This window comes from Conger conger, chromosome 13, assembly GCF_963514075.1.
Source record: "Conger conger chromosome 13, fConCon1.1, whole genome shotgun sequence".
Classification (NCBI taxonomy): domain Eukaryota; kingdom Metazoa; phylum Chordata; class Actinopteri; order Anguilliformes; family Congridae; genus Conger; species Conger conger.
Window position 1 is genome coordinate 3885578 of NC_083772.1, and position 15689 is coordinate 3901266.

General features: G+C 47.6%; 1 protein-coding gene across 1 annotated transcript in view; it reads left to right on the forward strand.

Annotated features, from left to right (window-relative positions):
- The first annotated feature begins 5306 nt into the window (after nucleotides 1–5306).
- The window catches only part of LOC133108403 (galactosylgalactosylxylosylprotein 3-beta-glucuronosyltransferase 1-like), a 36434-nt gene continuing 26051 nt past the window's right edge, over nucleotides 5307–15689 (forward strand). Inside the window, exon 1 of the mRNA XM_061217911.1 lies at nucleotides 5307–5402. The gene's annotated coding sequence lies outside the window, so the exon portion shown is untranslated. The remainder of the gene's footprint in view (nucleotides 5403–15689) is intronic.

Consider the following 15689-nt stretch of genomic DNA (forward strand, 5'->3'; position numbering starts at 1 on the left):
TGCGCCTGTCTTCATCTATGCGGTTATCTCTAGACTCTCGCACCCCGACCATTCATCACATGCTTTGTTCCCGCGTTGAGTTGTGGATCCAAGTCAAAATAATCCAGGCAGTACAGCGCCCTGGCTGCCCAGAGGAGACTCACAGAGCTGAAAACTCAAAGGCCTGGATTCTATTAGCATTGCTTCTTAACTCTGACATAAGGGAAGTGTATTTTATTTTTGTTCTTCAGCACATTTCAGTAATAACTGGAATTCTCTTGCCAAACTGTAACACTTGTATCTATCTGTAACTGAAACAAGGGGATGAATATTGATCAAAAATAGGCCGCAATTTTACAAAATCAGCAATCATCGGCAATCATCCCATCCCATACCCCCTTGAGTATTTGGGATTTTTCTTCATAAGTACAGTGTTAGTTTTGAGAAAAAACTTTAAAAAGAAAACACCTAAATGACATTGTTAATTTACCAATGAATCTAACTTTTACTTAGCAATTAATCATGATTCAAACTAAAGGATTCTCCACTTGTACCAGGACAAAGCCTTAAGCCTCCTACAACACCCCCCCCCAACCCCCCCTCCCCCCCACCCCCCATCCACATCTCCATGTTCCCACTGGCGTGTGGCTAATGCCAGACCCCAGGGAATTCCTAGCTGGACAGGGGGTGCAGTTCCAGTGAAATAGCTGGGTGATTAATTAGTGTGATTAATTTGTTTGTTTAGTGGGACAGCATGAGCAATAAATATGAGCTTGGCAAATGTTTGCAGCGGTCATAGGGACCCGCGTCTGTCTCTGTCAACAGGCCCCATGGCTGAGGGCAGGTATGGTGCACAGTGCCCTGGGGTCATTCCCTGTCTCAGAGACCCCATGGCTGAGGGCAGGTATGGTGCACAGTGCCCTGGGGGCATTCCCTGTCTCAGAGACCCCATGGCTGAGGGTGGTATGGTGCACAGTGCCCTGGGGTCATTCCCTGTCTCAGAGACCCCATGGCTGAGGGCGGTATGGTGCACAGTGCCCTGGGGGCATTCCCTGTCTCAGAGACCCCATGGCTGAGGGCGGTATGGTGCACAGTGCCCTGGGGGCATTCCCTGTCTCAGAGACCCCATGGCTGAGGGCGGTATGGTGCACAGTGCCCTGGGGTCATTCCCTGTCTCAGAGACCCCTACAGCAAGGACTGCACAGTCTGCAGGGCAATCTGAACTGTCCACCTCTCAAAATGGCGGCTTGGAATTAATTGTAAGTAAAAAAAAAAAAATTCAAAATATGTTAAGACTTCATTTCAAGGAATGTTTGTTTTGAACATTTGAACTATGCTGCCATAGTCATGATGTAAGACCTGGCATTGCCGGCACATGACAGCACACTGCCGTTCATGACAAGCGTCATAATTAAGGCTGGGTATTTGTCACGGTTGTCACAGATTCCTTTATTTTTGCCAGTGGCCATTTCTTTTGGCAGCTCCCTGACTTTCCCTGTTTTCTTCTGCTGTTTTTTTTTGTACCATTTCTGCTATTTCTCCAGTTTTTTATCACTTTCCCCGATTTTTCTGTAGTTTTGAATGGTAACTGTCAACCTTAATATAACTTACTTGTGTAAGTCTGCATTTTAACAATATCGCCAAATGCCTGGAGAAACAGTGTCACAATGTACTGTATACTGGAATGTGCTAATTCCCCTCCTTGTGTGAGGGAGCAGGGGCGGGAGACCAAGAGCGACAGGGAAGGGATCACAAAGTTACCAACGATAAGTTGGATAACCACCAAAATAGGCGAGGAAAATAACAGAAAAAGGGCACAAAACTCCCCGGCGATCCGCCAACCGAAAATCTGACTAGAACTATAATGTCAGGGAAAACAAAGCGAGATTTTACCGGCAGTCTCGAACGGGCAAAACTGTAAGTGCCAAACTCTGCACACTCACCCCTCAAAACAGAGGCAGAACCCAGAAACAAAACTAGGGAAGGTTCTCAAAACTAGGGAGGTAACCAGCCCAAAGAAAAACAAGAATAGGACCCTAAATTTATCTATTTCTAATTTCTAACTGAATTAAATTCAGTCTTGGAACCACTCTCTCTCTCTCTCTCTCTCTCTCTCTCTCTCTCTCTCTGTCTGTCTGTCTGTCTGTCTGTCTACCTTAATGCCTCAATACCGGCTCTGTGCATGTGTCAAACTGAAACACCAAAGCTCAGAGCAGTGCCAGGAAGAGACTTAAATAGCTCTCCAACCAGCTGATGGCAACCGGCCATGTGATTACACCCACATTCTACATGTGGGAGGCAGTCTCCCCAGCTGAGCAAAAGCCGGCAAGCCCTCTAGAGGTCTGGAGCGGTAAATACAGTCGACAGTGGAAACCATGACACCTTGTCAGCAGTTATCAGGTGTCTGATGTCAGTTGTTAATCGAGCCTCGATGATGTAACAACGCTGGGCTTGACCATAGGTGAGATGGAACGGGACGGTTGTGCGGCAGGTTCTCGGTCCAGGAGAGGTGACACAGACGGCGATAAGCCTTGAGCCCCCATCAATAATGAAAGCAAGTGGCTGAAAACGGGGCGGCCTGTAGCGGGGCGGCCTGTAGCGTAGTGGTTAAGGTAAACGACTGGGACATGCAAGGTCAGTGGTTCTAATCCCGGTGTAGCCACAATAAGATCCACATGGCCGTTGGGCCCTTGAGCAAGGCCCTTAAACCTGCATTGCTCCAGGGGGATTGTCTCCTGCTTAGTCTAATCAACTGTATGTCGCTCTGGATAAGAGCATCTGCCAAATACCAATAATGTAATGTAATGTAATGAAAACAGAACAGTCTGAAGGCACTGCAGAGTACAGCTCGATGTTTATGCCAGTCTTTTATCTCTCTTTCTCTCATTTCTCTTTTTAATGTACATATATGTATGTATTTAAACCTGCCGCTTTTAGAAACTGCCTCGGGGCCTGGGTGTCTGTTTAAAGGAAGGTCTGAAGTTTTGACTTGAGAATTTTGTCTGCCACTTTTCACGGTGAACTTGTTTTTTTCCACTGTGCCAAGTAAATAAATGATCACAATTCCACTAAACAGGGTCAAATGAATAATGTAGCTATTCTTGAAGTCTGTTGGGAGTCTTACATGACTAATTCAACAGACGTTGCAAAATATTCACTTTTTTTTTGCACCAGTACTGGGGACACTGCAGGGGTGTTCTGTGATGATGAATGGAAATGTCACTATAAATGTGCACGTGCCTGTTCTCCGCTATTCCAAGATAGCATTTGTGAGCAATGTTTGTGAATCTTTATGCTTGAGTAAAATGCTGAACCATTGAACATATATGCGTTGTATACATCTCAGAGCTGCCTTGACTGAATTCCCTTTAGTCATCGAGATTTCTGACCTTGTTATTCGATATACGTATACGAACCCTATGAATTAAAGCAATGTGACTGCCTTCACAACTGTATTGTTAGTGTTACGGAGACAGCAGCAGTTTGGACTGGGTCTGGATAAACAGTGGACTGGATAAACAGAGTGTAATGAAATTGTCCCCTGTGACAGAGACGGGGTAGCTGTAGCGTAGTGGTTAAGGTAAATGACTGGGACATGCACGGTTGGTGGTTCTAATCCCGGTGTAGCCACAATAAGATCCGCGCAGCCGTTGGGCCCTTGAGCAAGGCCCTTAACCCTGCTTTGCTTCTGGGCGGGATTGTTTATCAGGGAAGCCAAATCAGGTTTCTTTAGAAAATATTTGAGTCTGACACTGGCAGCACCAAAGATATGAAACATTTCAGAACACGTTGACACATTTCCACTGGAATCACCTGGACCCCAAGATTTAGAATGATTAGCTTATCAGGGTGTTATTTAATTTACAAAGTGAATGTACTGTAAAAGGTGGAATGGAAGAACTGGAATCAGATTAATGAGTTATGCAGTCTGTGGAGGATGGATGTGTGAATTATGGGAGTCATTTCAGCTATTCAATGCTGTCTCCAAACAGCCCTGCTCCTGGAGCCAAACAGCCCTGCTCCTGGGGCCAAACAGCCCTGCTCCTGGAGCCAAACAGCCCTGCTCCTGGGGCCAAACAGCCCTGCTCCTGGGGCCAAACAGCCCTGCTCCTGGGGGCAAATAGCCCTGCTCCTGGAGCCAAACAGCCCTGCTCCTGGGGGCAAATAGCCCTGCTCCTGGAGCCAAACAGCCCTGCTCCTGGGGGCAAATAGCCCTGCTCCTGGAGCCAAACAGCCCTGCTCCTGGGGCCAAACAGCCCTGCTCCTGGAGCCAAACAGCCCTGCTCCTGGGGCCAAACAGCCCTGCTCCTGGGGCCAACCAGCCCTGCTCCTGGGGCCAACCAGCCCTGCTCCTGGGGGCAAACAGCCCTGCTCCTGGGGGCAAATAGCCCTGCTCCTGGGGGCAAACAGCCCTGCTCCTGGAGCCAAACAGCCCTGCTCCTGGAGCCAAACAGCCCTGCTCCTGGAGCCAAACAGCCCTGCTCCTGGGGCCAACCAGCCCTGCTCCTGGGGGCAAACAGCCCTGCTCCTGGGGGCAAACAGCCCTGCTCCTGGGGGCAAACAGCCCTGCTCCTGGGGGCAAACAGCCCTGCTCCTGGGGGCAAACAGCCCTGCTCCTGGGGGCAAACAGCCCTGCTCCTGGGGGCAAACAGCCCTGCTCCTGGGGCCAAACAGCCCTGCTCCTGGGGGCAAACAGCCCTGCTCCTGGAGCCAAACAGCCCTGCTCCTGGGGCCAAACAGCCCTGCTCCTGGGGCCAAACAGCCCTCCAGCTCCCATAAACTAATCTCCGCCACCGTCTGCCTCTTGAGCGGGGGTCCTGGCTGCTGCAGGGACAGCGTAGCTCACCATCGCACTCTCAAAATGGCCCTTTTTTTGGGCTTGGACTCTTGATCAAACAGGGAAAATCTCTCTAAAATGTGACTCCACTCCTTGCATCCAGCCCGCCCTCCCTCCCTCCCCCGCTCCCCTCCCCGTCTGTTTCCCTCTGCCCGGGAGAGAGGAGGGTCGCTCTTCCTGACACCCCATCTCTCATCTCCATAGGTACCGGAGCTGCTGATGATGCCACAGATTGCCCAGACCTGATGCCAGCGGCTTCCCCGGAGCGGGCTTCCTCCACACCGCTACCCAGAACCCCCCTCTCTCTCCCAGCCCCTCCACCGCAGGCCCCTGCAGCTCCGTTCCCCTAACAGGGGCTGTGATTGGTGGAACAGAGGCTGTGATTGGTGGAACAGAGCCTGCGATTGGTGCAACAGGGCCTGTGATTGGTGTAACAGAGGCTGCGATTGGTGGAACAGGGCCTGTGATTGGTGGAACAGAGGCTGCGCTCGGTGTAACAGAGCTTGCGATTGGCAGATGTGCTGTGGGAGGCTGATGGAGTGAATAAGAGAAGAGAAGCCTTATACCCACGGCCCAAAGATCACCTGTGAGTACTGAATTTTAAATCTCCTTTTAGATTCCCCTGTGTGTCTTTTGCCGGGGCTGACTGCAGAGGGGCGCAGGACGTGTATCCGAGCATTACCTGTCTTTCATCGGTCTCATGCACTGCTCTTCAGTAACAGGGAATGAAATGCACCACTTTTCCCGAGAGGGTTCAAAAAGTGCTGTAATTGAGTTAATGGTGGTATTTTTCAGTTATTCAATTCAAAAACTGGGGCTTTTATGTGTATGGTTTAGATTCAAAACACATTTTCCAAATGTAGTTAGTGAGATCAAATGTTAAAAAGTTAAGAAAGAACCAGTGCTTGCTTTTATTATACGCCAAAGTAGAAATATTGACTGGCTTACGTGCTGAAAATAAGATTTCAGGGTGAGATGGATATAGCACTTAACCACATTTAAAGTACCAGTAAATAGTGGGCTTTGCCTGCTACTGTCACTCTAAACAAAGTGCATATGAACCAATATATTTCTCACAGTTTATTCTTACATAAAACTGTAAAGATTTGTTATTGAAAATGAACTTGAAAAAGGATTTTTTTTTTTTTTCACATGCGGATTTGTAGTCACCTCTCCTGATCTGTAGTCGCCTCTCCTGATCTGAGCTGTTGATATCTTCGCAGGTATGAGTGTGAAAGGCTGACAGAGCCGCTGCTTCAGTCCCCCTGGTTGGGTTTGGGACGCTGCAGTTCTCTCTATTAGCAGTGTTACTAAAGAGCGGCGCTCTTGTTTGCTCGGGCCTTGAAAAGAGGTGCAAACAGGCACCCTTAGTGTTTCTGGAGAGGAAAGCGGGTGTAGTGGTTCGGGATTGATTGGGGATTTGAGGGGCTGATGACGTCCTCAGTTTAGGTTCATATTAGGCCACAGCGCCACCCCCCCCCCCCCCCACCACCACCACCACCACCAATAGAGGGGAGGAATCCGACAGGGGCGATCCCCTTTCTTCAAGCATCTGTGAGCTCGGGGGCAGGATATTATTAGTGCCAGAGTATGGGGGATGCTGGGATATAGGATGTGGTGATGCAGGGTGAAGGGGGGGATATAGGATGTAGTGATGCAGGGTGAAGGGGGATCTAGGATGTGGTGATGCAGGGTGAAGGGGGGGATATAGGATGTGGTGATGTAGGGTGAAGGGGGGGATATAGGATGTGGTGATGCAGGGTGAAGGGGGATATAGGATGTGGTGATGCAGGGGGGAGGGGGATATAGGATGTGGTGATGCAGGGTGAAGGGGGATATAGGATGTGGTGATGCAGGGTGAAGGGGAGGATATAGGATGTGGTGATGTAGGGGGGAGGGGGATATAGGATGTGATGATGTAGGGGGGAGGGGGATATAGGATGTGGTGATGCAGGGTGAAGGGGGATATAGGATGTGGTGATGCAGGGTGAAGGGGGATATAGGATGTGGTGATGCAGGGTGAAGGGGGATATAGGATGTGGTGATGTAGGGGGGATGCTGGGATATAGGATGTGGTGATGTAGGGTGAAGGGGGATATAGGATGTGGTGATGTAGGAGGGATGCTGGGATATAGGATGTGGTGATGTAGGGGGGAGGGGGATATAGGATGTGGTGATGTAGGGGGGAGGGGGATATAGGATGTGGTGATGTAGGGTGAAGGGGGATATAGGATGTGGTGATGTAGGGGGGAGGGGGATATAGGATGTGGTGATGTAGGGGGGAGGGGTGCTCTTCAGAAGGGGCAAAGCAGCTGAAGTCTGTGAGCATCGCTCTGTCCAGATGGAGGGAGGGAGAGGGGGAGAGGGGAGAATACTGTGTTTCTGTCACAGGGAGAGGAGAAGGGATGCACTTGGCTCTGACTCAGTGCAGTGCTCTAATGCAGCTGTATTGTGATCTGACTCAGTGCAGTGCTCTCAGCTGTATTGTGCTCTGACTCGGTGCAGTGCTCTAATGCAGCTGCATTGTGCTCTGACTCAGTACTCTAATGCAGCTGTATTGTGCTCTGACTCAGTACTCTAATGCAGCTCCATTGTGCTCTGACTCAGTGCAGTGCTCTAATGCAGCTGTATTGTGATCTGACTCAGTACTCTAATGCAGCTGTATTGTGCTCTGACTCAGTACTCTAATGCAGCTGTATTGTGCTCTGACTCAGTACTCTAATGCAGCTGTATTGTGCTCTGACTCAGTGCAGTGCTCTAATGCAGCTGTATTGTGCTCTGACTCAGTGCAGTGCTCTAATGCAGCTTTATTGTGCTCTGACTCGGTGCTCTAATGCAGCTGTATTGTGCTGTGACTCAGTGCAGTGCTCTCAGCTGTATTGTGCTCTGACTCAGTGCAGTGCTCTAATGCAGCTGTATTGTGCTCTGACTCAGTGCAGTGCTCTAATGCAGCTGTATTGTGCTCTGACTTGGTGCAGTGCTCTAATGCAGCTGTATTGTGCTCTGACTCGGTGCAGTGCTCTAATGCAGCTGCATTGTGCTGTGACTCAGTGCAGTGCTCTCAGCTGTATTGTGCTCTGACTCAGTGCAGTGCTCTAATGCAGCTGTATTGTGCTCTGACTCAGTGCAGTGCTCTAATGCAGCTGTATTGTGCTCTGACTTGGTGCAGTGCTCTAATGCAGCTGTATTGTGCTCTGACTCGGTGCAGTGCTCTAATGCAGCTGTATTGTGCTCTGACTCGGTGCAGTGCTCTAATGCAGCTGTATTGTGCTCTGACTCAGTGCAGTGCTCTAATGCAGCTGTATTGTGCTCTGACTCAGTGCAGTGCTCTAATGCAGCTGTATTGTGCTGTGACTCAGTGCAGTGCTCTAATGCAGCTGTATTGTGCTCTGACTCGGTGCAGTGCTCTAATGCAGCTGCATTGTGCTCTGACTCAGTGCAGTGCTCTCAGCTGTATTGTGCTCTGACTCAGTGCAGTGCTCTAATGCAGCTCCATTGTGCTCTGACTCAGTACTCTAATGCAGCTGTATTGTGCTCTGACTCAGTACTCTAATGCAGCTGTATTGTGCTCTGACTCAGTACTCTAATGCAGCTGTATTGTGCTCTGACTCAGTACTCTAATGCAGCTGTATTGTGCTGTGACTCAGTGCTCTAATGCAGCTGTATTGTGCTCTGACTCAGTGCAGTGCTCTAATGCAGCTGCATTGTGGTCTGACTCAGTGCAGTGCTCTCAGCTGCATTGTGCTCTGACTCAGTGCAGTGCTCTAATGCAGCTGCATTGTGGTCTGACTCAGTGCAGTGCTCTAATGCAGCTGCATTGTGCTCTGACTCAGTGCAGTGCTCTCAGCTGTATTGTGCTCTGACTCAGTGCAGTGCTCTAATGCAGCTGTATTGTGCTCTGACTCAGTGCAGTGCTCTCAGCTGTATTGTGCTCTGACTCAGTGCAGTGCTCTAATGCAGCTGTATTGTGCTCTGACTCAGTACTCTAATGCAGCTGTATTGTGCTCTGACTCAGTACTCTAATGCAGCTGTATTGTGCTCTGACTCAGTACTCTAATGCAGCTGTATTGTGCTGTGACTCAGTGCTCTAATGCAGCTGTATTGTGCTCTGACTCAGTGCAGTGCTCTAATGCAGCTGCATTGTGGTCTGACTCAGTGCAGTGCTCTCAGCTGCATTGTGCTCTGACTCAGTGCAGTGCTCTAATGCAGCTGCATTGTGGTCTGACTCAGTGCAGTGCTCTAATGCAGCTGCATTGTGCTCTGACTCAGTGCAGTGCTCTCAGCTGTATTGTGCTCTGACTCAGTGCAGTGCTCTAATGCAGCTGTATTGTGCTCTGACTCAGTGCAGTGCTCTCAGCTGTATTGTGCTCTGACTCAGTGCAGTGCTCTAATGCAGCTGCATTGTGCTCTGACTCAGTGCAGTGCTCTCAGCTGCATTGTGCTGTGACTCAGTGCAGTGCTCTAATGCAGCTGTATTGTGCTCTGACTCAGTACTCTAATGCAGCTGTATTGTGCTCTGACTCAGTACTCTAATGCAGCTGTATTGTGATCTGACTCAGTGCAGTGCTCTAATGCAGCTGCATTGTGGTCTGACTCAGTGCAGTGCTCTCAGCTGCATTGTGCTCTGACTCAGTGCAGTGCTCTAATGCAGCTGCATTGTGGTCTGACTCAGTGCAGTGCTCTAATGCAGCTGCATTGTGCTCTGACTCAGTGCAGTGCTCTAATGCAGCTGCATTGTGCTCTGACTCAGTGCAGTGCTCTCAGCTGTATTGTGCTCTGACTCAGTGCAGTGCTCTCAGCTGTATTGTGCTCTGACTCAGTGCAGTGCTCTCAGCTGTATTGTGCTGTGACTCGGTGCTCTAATGCAGCTCTGACTCGCTGCTCACATGAGCCTCGATTCCTCTTCTTGCTCCAGACAGCTCAGACGGCATGGACAAACATCAAAGCGCTTTTTTCCATCAAAGCTTCTTTTTTTTTTTCCTCCTCCGCTTGTTCAAAGGCCAGGGAGAGAAGCTCAGCTATTGTCATTGTCAGTACATCCGTCTGGTCTTCACCAAATTGATGAAATAACAGGACGGTGCCACTGCGGCCTACCGCTGACCCATCTTGCACTGCCATTTTTCAGAATGGCACCTTTCTTCAGGGCAAGGCACAGATGCTGCAGGTGTACCACAGATAGGGTTGAGACCGTGTGACTGTTTCTACCAATTAGAGACGCCCATGGTGGGTAAAGAGAGAGAGAAACAGATTAGAGCACCTCGGCTTGCAAAATAAACCTGAGGTGGTTGTATTGATTTAGACTGAACCGTAGAAATGGACCAAAAGAACCATATCAGACAATCTGCAGAGGGATGGGGGCAGAATGGTGACTGGTTTAGGCCATGCTTGTTTACTGTATGTTTGATTTTGTACACATAATTTGGTTTGCTTGCACCGTGCAGCAATGACAGCAATACTGGACTGCAATAGCAACAACGAGGTGAATCCTCAAGATGTGTGGACCAAATAGACATATATAAAATGTGAAATATGAAATGTTTAAAAGAGAGAAGGATGCAATCTAACATTTGTAATGTTCAGGGGCACATAGGAAAGAGCCAGAGAAAGGGTCCCTGTTGGCTGGTATTTTCACTCCAATTTCAAATGCAGATTCTGTGCTTCCCTGTGCATTTTGACTTGAATTGATTCCTAAATTGGCACAGGAGGCTGAGAAACACCAATAGTTCCAGCTCCCGCTGCCTGTAATATGCATTATATCACGTACTCATTTCCAAAATTGCTCAAGGTTGCATTCCACCTTCAATTCATTCCTTTTCTGTCAACCATGCTGCATGCGCTTTTATATCATCAGCAAAGACCAGGCAAATTAATCTGAGCACCAAGCCATTCAAAGCACAGAGATCCTCACTAAGCAAATTCAAATGAGCTCTCTCTCTCTCTCTCTCTCTCCCTCTCTCACTCTCTCTTTCTCTCTCTCCTCCTCTCACTCCTTCTCTCTTGCTCTCTTTCTCTCTCCCTCTCTCCCTCTCTCTCCCTCTCTCCCTCTCTCTGCCTCTCATGGGTTGTCTCTCATGCACTTGGCAGTTCCTAAAGCATGAGGAAATGAGAGCAGTGCTGAATTGTAAGAAAGAAAAACGGCCCTTCCCATCACCACGGAAACTCAGAAACTCATCCCCCTGCGCGGGAGGAGGACGGGAGTGAGTGAAAGGGGGAGAGGGGGCGAGGCGCAGATTTCGGAGGGCCCGTGACCAACGAGCAGCCCCGTGTATTAATTATCCCGCTCCGCCTTAATGTGTTCCGTCAGGCAGAAACACAACATCTGTCGGCCGTGCCCTTGACAGCTCCCCTTTCACTCCCACGAAAATGCAAAACGGTAAATAACACAAACACTCTGACGGCCAGCACAGGCCTGGATGCCACAGAGCACTCGGTCCTGCTGCAGACTTAGAGCTGCTACAGACATACATACAGATACGCTACCTGTGAATTTTGCATAGCTGTACAGATCTGCTACATTTAGTGTTGCTGTACAGACCTGCTACATTTAGTGTTGCTGTACAGACCTGTTACATGCATATTTAGAGTTGTTGTACAGACCTGTCACATGCATATTTAGAGTTGTTGTACAGACCTGTTACATGCATATTTAGAGTTGTTGTACAGACCTGTTACATGCATATTTAGAGTTGTTGTACAGACCTGCCAAATGTATATTTAGCATTGCTGTATAGAGGTGGAACAAGTCCGATCACACCTAAATGAAGGTTCAAAGAAGCATTCTCTGATCTGCCCTTTAGACTCCATTCTGTTTCGATTACTATGTGCACATACATCACAGGCGTGCCATGGGACAAGAGGGGCTTAGAATCTGTTCATCACCATAAACAAGACTCTTGCCTTTACAAACATGGCGCTCCAGGTTTATTTATATACCGCAGTTTGGACCAATATACTGTATGAAACAAAGTTCTAATTGATCCAGGGTCAGTCCCGAGTTTAATCAGGTCTCCTTGGTACTTTCTGCTTTTAACAACATATCAGCCTGCCCACTCGTTTACAGCACCTCAATGATGAACTGCTCAGTTTAGATCCACTGGGGGAATTTCTCTGCATGGTTTGGTTCTATCACTGTCGGTCGTGGAGACATTTATTAATAGGCTGTGAGATAGTTATGCTTTTAACCTCTTAAGTATCACACCTTTTCTTGGCACAATAAATGACACAAGAAATTCTGAGTAAACGATGCTTCTCTGAGTTTTAGAATGATAAACGATTATGCATTAGGTTTGCTGGACCTGTGAGAAGGAAAAGGACTCTGACTTTATTTCTTGTAGTGTGTGGATTTCCCAAATGCATAGAACGTGAGGTCCCCCCACAATCACATGTTACAAAATAAGGAACTGCTGTTGCTAATGCAATGGTATCTTAAAATAGGTTATACAGATAAAACTGTGAGTTGTAATGCTTTAAAACAGTATATTCTGTTTTATATACTATAGTGGAGGAAAATTGCACCGTGAAAATAATGATTAATGCAAAAAAAACCCTTTAGGGGTTAAATGGAAGAAAGGACCTGTCATCCTGTCAGACTGCAAAGTAATATTGTCTGTGCTTCCTTGTTTTTTAGTCCCTCAGGGATTCTCTGTTTCCAGGTGGAAAACACACACTTATTTTTGTTATGCATGATGCAACAATTATGCATGTGCAGTAATTACTCTCAGGGCGACGTGGCTCAGGCAGTAAGAGCAGTCGTCTCATTGGCTCAGGCAGTAAGAGCAGTCGGAGGGTTGCCTGTTTGATCCCCCGCCCGGGCTGTGTCGAAGTGTCCTTGAGCAAGACACCTAACCCCCAAATGCTCCTGACGAGCTGGTCGGCGCCTTGCATGGCAGCCAATCGCCGTCAGTGTGTGAGTGTGTGTATGAATGGGTGAATGAGAAGCATTGATTGTACAGCGCTTTGGATAAAGGCACTCTGTAAATGCCAACCATTTACACTATATCTCCACACAAGGCTCACCACAAACACAGGTTGAAATGAATTTCAATATCAGCGCATGACATATCACTGAAGCATCAAACATATTATTTTTTCTTGTGAATATGCACACATACAGTGTGTGCATATTCCATAATGTTTTGGACAAAGGTCCAACACACCTCAACATGTTTGGCAGTAAAATGGAATGCACAGAAGGTGAAGCACCTTCTACTGTAAAATATGGTGGGGTGTCATTGGTGTTTTGGAGATGTTTTGATGCCAGTGGTCCAGGGGCTCAGGGGCTCTATTTAAAATCAATGGCACAATGAATTCAACAAAGTACCATGGCGACCATGGCTCAGGCTGTAAGAGCAGTCGTCTGGCAGTCAGAGGGTTGCCGGTTCGAATCCCACTCTGGGTGTGTCGAAGTGTTCTTGGGCCGGACACCCAACCCCCAAATGCTCCTGATGAGCTGGTTGGTACCTTCCATGGCAGCCAATCGCTGTTGGTGTGGGAGTGTGTGTATGAATGGGTGAATGAGAAGCATCAATTGCGCAGCGCTTTGGATAAAGGCGCTATATAAATTCCAACCATTTACCATTCAAATGCAGGTCGCAAGCATGTCCATGTACGCAATCAGTAAATCGTTCTCATCTGCCTGTTTCCTTTTCTATCGGAGTTTTTAATTTGTGCCCAGCATTCGCGCTCCGCAGCTGCCTATGGGTTCCAGACGCCGATAGGGTGTCCAAAGAGTGGAAAATTAATCTTGCATCAGAGAAAAAAATGTTTTAGCTACGTTGTAAAATAAAAATGTCATTTTAATGGTTTGTTTTATTTGAGATATTGCGTCTGAAGGTCTTTTGGAGACCAAGTAGTGCGGAATTTCACTTGACAACTGTGTTGGGCTCGGATAAATGAATTCAGTTTTTACACGTTGGTGCTTTACGGACATATCTGGATGGAATGTGCTTACTGCGTTGCCCGAAAACCCCAAGAAGACAGTTGTTGTTGCGGGAGCTGTCAACCCTGACAAAAAAAAATATGCCTAAAAGTATTTTTTCTGAATTTTTTCTGAAAGTCCCAAAGAGTAGAGGCTATTTAAAATGCACTTTATTTGTACTTTCCAGAAGTAAATGGTTTAAAAAAATAAAAGTTTTTGCCTACCACTTTAGGATGCAGATCTTAGAATAAAGCATATTCTTTCTGGGAGCTTGTCTATACAGCCTATCTGCATTATCAGAGGAAATCGCATACTTGCAGGGGAGAAAATTGTTTTTGCGAGAGGTATGTAGTCGTTGCAGTTTTATTCGCGATTTGCAAGTGACAAATTTTCGGGAAACGCGTTTTGATAAGATATTGCGATCTGCAAGTGAAAATCCTCGCAAATGGCTTTGGTGAAAGGAGCCCCTGGCTGTCATCTTTGCCAGGCGTGTTTGTACAAAGCACTAGCTCATGGCTCAGGCTCAGGTGGTAAGAGCAGTCGTCTGGCAGTCGGAGGGTTGCCGGTTCGATCCCCCACCCGGGCTGTGTCGAAGTGTCCCTGAGCAAGACACCTAACCCCCAAATGCTCCTGACGAGCTGGTCGGTGCCTTGCATGGCGGCCAATCGCCGTTGGTGTGTGTGTGAGTGTGTGTATGAATGGGTGAATGAGAAGCATCAATTGTACAGCGCTTTGGATAAAGGCGCTATGTAAATGCCAACCATTTACCATTAAGTATTAAACCAGAGTCTGGTTTATTTTATTTTATTTCTTTTTAAATTTAAGACTTTACATTACACAAATGTAAGCACACTACTTTACACACAAACTTTACTTTACGCCAAAGCTCAATAACTGTATAATTTTTTAGTTTACAGCACTTTTTTTGTGCATATTTATGAAGGGGGCCAATAATTCTGGAGGCCACTGTACGTACTCACACACATGTACAAACGCACACATACACACATAATATATTTAACAGGTGAACAAATCGCAAGCAAATGTGGTAAGGCGCTATATCCCCCGGCCCATGGAAGGCATCCCACTATTCCACCGGCTCAGGAGAGGCTGCGTGCTCACGACCGCTCAGGGAAAAAAACATCTGTACATAAAGCACGCCCCGTAAGCAAATGAAAGAGTCATGTCACAATTTCAGCTGAGTTTAAATCTCATCACCACTCCGGTGTCAGCACATTATTCAAGTGTTGACGGGGAAAGTAGCAGCAGAAGCCGAAGATTTGCAGAAATCAATCCGTGCAATTCAATTTAGGGAGCCGGGAGCGGGGAGGAGGGGGAGGGTTTAGTTCAGTACCGAAGCAGATGAGGACCGCTGTGTTCAAACGAGAGTTTGGCTTCTGCAGAACAGATGTACGGTGAAGGATTGGTGCCACCGTGACGAATAGTGGCTCAACTTTGGGCTGACAGCACAGCAGAAATTGAAAAAAATTTCAAATCTTACGTTTCAGAAATACTCACTTTAAATAGAGACAACAACTCCTTGTATAGCGTTGGGGAACATTCAAAATGACAACACGAATCAAATACATTTACTCTACAAGCTAGAAATAACTTGTTTTGTCCAAAGACTGAATTTGTTTACTGGGAACAGATATTCTGTGACGCTGTACAACAAAGCGTTTATAAGAAAGAACTGTAGCGGCGTGTTTTGCTCTTATCAAAGACACTTCTGAAATGAAAGGATTGTTCCTGCTGAAGAGCTTCTAGTTGGCCCCCGAGGATACAATTCCATGGTGTAGGCACATGAAGTCTAAAATTGAACTCTGACCCTGGCACTGTCATCGGTGATTAGCCTGTTGGAGCAGTGCTGTCCATACGGGGCACAGTCCCCCGGCGTGGTACCGCACACACCAGCCGGCTGACTGCAGAGAGGAAGAGGAGGCTGGCACAGAGGGA